Raw genomic sequence first — 4,280 nt, forward strand, 5'->3', positions numbered from 1 at the left:
AAATGGACATCAGAGCTGCAAGATGCAGAAAAGGCGGATGCAGGCACTGCTGCGGCATTAGTGTCACAGGCAGGGAAGCAGGACTCCCTTCTCCCTTCCCTCCACCGCCGCCGGGGGACGCCGCTAGGCTAAGCCTGGCGGCCGACTCTCTCCCGTGTCTCTGGGGTTGTGCAGGGCCCCTAATCGTGGCATGCCCGATCCGATCTTTGCGGCACGACGGCGATGGCTGCGGCGCGGCGGCGTGGTGGCCGGCCCAGCCTCACACGGAGCTGGCGTGGGCTGCGGGCGCAGCGGCCGGCCCTATTCGGGCGGCGGCGGAAGCGCACCGTCTGCCTTTGGATCGGCGGCGGCGGCGTGGAGGGCTCGGTGGACGCGTCGGCGGCACCTTCGGTCAGATCTATGTCGGCCGGTGCAGCCGGCGGCGGTGGTCATCTCTCTCATCAGAGGTGGTCGGCCTGTGGCTGGGTGCTCGGATTCATCATCTAGTCCCGGCTGTGAGTCGGGGAAGCATAGTTGCCGGTGAAAACCGAGCTGATGGCGGGCGATGGCAGCGCTCTGCGTCGTTCCCTTGATTAAGTCATCGTCCTGTAACTATTGTCGACCCACTCGAGCTGCTCCGGGTGAAACCCTAGGATCTGGTGTTCGAGATCGAATGATAGTGGCACTGCAATGTCCTTTCTCTCTTGGGAGCATCGTTTGCGGAGCAGCGCTTGAAGACTGAGGCAGGAGGTGGAGCGGCTTCATCTTGCACGGAGCTTCAGTGGAGATGTCGAGTCATGCCTGGCCGACAGGTGCTATGCTGTGTCATGCCTGTTCGGCAGGTGCTACGCACGACAGACCTTCCGAAGACTTCAAGTTGTGTCGGCTGGTGGTACTTAGCGGAATGGTGTTGAGGTGTGTACTAGTGGCAACCGCGACGTGTTCATGTGGTGTACGCTTTATGTTTGCTGCACCACCTGTAGGTTCCGATACGTTATGTGGATGGATCAGACGACACCGGTTTTTGATATGGGGAGTGAGAGCACTCCACATTATCGAGGTTGTAGGTGTGAGTGGTGGCTTCGGGTGACTTCATATATGTTCTTGTCAGACTTTTGTTGAATAATTAATACAGATGGTTGCATGCATCGATTGATGCAGAGGCCGGGGGTCTTAACCTCCTTTTCTAAAAAAATCAATTAATACTAGGAATTGAGCAATTATTGCAATTTCTGTATAAGCATCACAATCCTGCTAGCAATATTACATAAGCATGACAATGCACCAGTCATGATAGATGATAAAACAAAAATGTGAGAAGATAGGGTGACATCTTACAACTTATAGCCCCCTCCAGTAATAGCAAGCATAACTGTACTCACAGTGAGTCTTGTGTCTTCGGACCATTTTCACACAATCCGGAACCATTTGCCGATTTTACACCATTTCAGCAGAATACCTGCTGTGAATCCAACTCCAAAGCCCACTCCAACAAAGAGAAACAAAATAACGTCCACATGATCCTTCGATTTGTTTACTTGTGCCTCATTTGGATTACTCAAATTTCCACATGGTTTGGATAAAGGTGGCCCACAGAGCCCGGCATTCCCTTCATATGAAGTGTTCTCAAATGTTGCAAACTGATGTGACTGTGGTATCCTACCATCCAGCTTGTTCCCACACAAGTTCAGGGTGCCAAGAAATGATAAATCTGTTAGCTCTTCTGGAATCTCCCCAGAAAGCTCATTCCAGGATAGGTCTAATGACTCCAACTCACGCATCTCACCAATTTGTGATGGAATCCGCCCATTAAGTGTATTGTGTGACATGTTCAGTATGTGTAGTGAAACTAGTCTTCCAACTGATTCCGGAATGTCACCATCAAGTGCATTATTTGAGAGGTCAATTGCAGTTAAGCCAGACAAAATTTTCCCAAATGTCACATACTGCCCTTTGTATGCGATTGCAACAGTATCTTGGTAGTATGAAATACTGTATGTCAACGGATGACATAAAATATATCCTGTGTCATTTGACTTTGCTATCATATATGTCAAACTCTCAAACCATTGTGGATCCAATTTGCCCGAGAATTTATTTGAGGCTATGTCGATGATTTGTAACTTTGAGAAGTATCCCCCAAATTTGCTATCTCTAAGAGGATAAGTAAGCGGGCCATAGAACTGGTTGGATCTCAAAACAAGGACACGGAGATTGGAAAGCCTACTCAGCCAGGATGGGAAAGTATCAACAATTTGATTATTTCCAATATCAAGAACCTGCAAGTATGAGCAATTTAAAAGAGACCTGGGCATCAGACCTTGAAACTTGTTGCCATGCAAATCGATTGTTTGAAGATTGCAATGCTCACTAACATTATGAGGCAATGTTCCTTAAAAGTAGTTCTCCCTCAAATTTAAAATGGCCAACCTGCTACCTTCTACCAGGCATGATGGTATTAGTCAACTGAAGTTATTGTATGACAGGTCAAGGACTTCAAGGTTGCTTGAATCACAAATTGAGTGTGGTATTTCTCCACTAATGTTATTTCTAGACAATATTAGATGAGCGATTTGGCTAAGATAAGCAGTGAAGTTTGACATAAGAGAAGAGAATCTGTTGTTTGAATAATCCAAGAATTGATAGTAAGTGTCAACTCCTTTCAACAGGATTGGCATTGGGATTTGTCCTGGAAGTCTATTGGAACTGAGATCAAGAATGTGCAAATAACTGAATGAAAGAACATATGAGGTGAGTTGCATATGTGTGAGTATGTTGTTGGAAAGATTTAATTGTGTAAGGCTATCATCCCATGTCTCCCATATCCATTGGGGTATAGTCCCATGTATTTTGTTGTCCGAAAGATCCAATATGCTGAGGTGATTAACATGCATCAAGAATCTAGGAATTGTTTTCATGTTGCAAGACACTAGTCGTAAGTTTTGGAGTTTAGGCAGTATGGGTACCACGGTTTTCCTGCCTTCTCCATCCAGGACAGACAATTTGTTGTATGAGAGATCCAAGAAACCAAGCTTTCGTAACTTCGGAAATAAACTCATCATTACCAAACCTGTCAAATTGTTTGAGCTAAGATCCAGGACCACCAAACTTTTGAGTTGAAAGAATGATGCAGGAACTTGTCCACTTATTTGATTTTCACTCAAAGAAATGCTTGAGATGTGTGAGTTTGATGCATCAAACTCTTGTATCGATCCAGAAAGTTGGTTTGACGAAAGATCCAACCCTAACAATTCTGGAGAGGTGAATAGCGATCTTGGAATCTCTCCTGCAAATAGAGTTAAAATGCCATTAGCATCGTACTTAAGACAACAAAATGCACATTCTGCATAATCCAAGAATATAGAGATGTTCCGGAGAGAATGAGTAAACATGTAAATGTACCTTGTTACTATCTAAAATTAAGAAAATCCAAGATTGATGTTTGTATCTATGACAATGGATGTTCTATATGCCACTTTACATGTCGTGCAATTTCAGCAAATCGACCTATCGCATGCAATGTCCTGTGCAGGGTGTGGTGCCTGATTGAAAATATAGAACATATGATTTTTTTAGTGCATAAATGCAAGATGGTTTGGCATTCTCCCAGTCTAGTTTGGAGCATATCACCTAGGAAGCAATGTTGAGGATATCGCTTATCGTTATCGTTTCGGTCAGCTAGAGATCAGAGATTAATCGGAAATCGGCCGATTAATCGATTTTATTGGTCGACTATTAATCGGATATTTTTTTGCAAATATCAGGTTCCCAACACTAAAATACGCTATATTCAACACAAAAATAATATTTGACAGAAGTGTTACCTTGATTTCTAGCGTTTGAATCCTCGTATAATGGCAAACAAAATAGGACAATAGTACATATTTCGTAGCAATGTCCACAAAACATAAATAAACATAGTTTTTGCAGACATCGTTCTATGAATAGGTCTAATTTATCGACATATTCCCGCTAAATTGCTTGTCAGAATGATAAATCGGTCCAAATGATAAACGGCAAAGATAAGGCATAATCTTATCGGTCACCCCCCGATTAGCGATAAATCGGAAGATTAATCGGCGAATCGGAAGATTTCTTGAACAGTGCTAGGAAGCATGTCAAATTTATTCTATAGGATTTCTTTGTCTCTCGAGTATCGACCACCTAGTGTTTGGTGATTGCCAAGTTGGAGCTACAGGAGGAGGTGGCAGTAGCTGCATGGTGCATATGGTGGGAGAGGTGGTTACATGTTCATGCCTTCATATGGTGAACCAGTACCAGCACCAAATATGTCATGGGGA

General features: G+C 44.3%; 1 pseudogene; it reads right to left on the reverse strand.

Moving 5' to 3' along the window:
- Positions 1 to 1,191: 1,191 nt before the first annotated feature.
- LOC123066841 (LRR receptor-like serine/threonine-protein kinase FLS2) overlaps positions 1,192 to 4,280 on the reverse strand; it is a 12,788-nt pseudogene continuing 9,699 nt past the window's right edge.

This window comes from Triticum aestivum, chromosome 3B (genome assembly GCF_018294505.1).
Source record: "Triticum aestivum cultivar Chinese Spring chromosome 3B, IWGSC CS RefSeq v2.1, whole genome shotgun sequence".
NCBI classification, from domain to species: Eukaryota; Viridiplantae; Streptophyta; class Magnoliopsida; order Poales; family Poaceae; genus Triticum; species Triticum aestivum.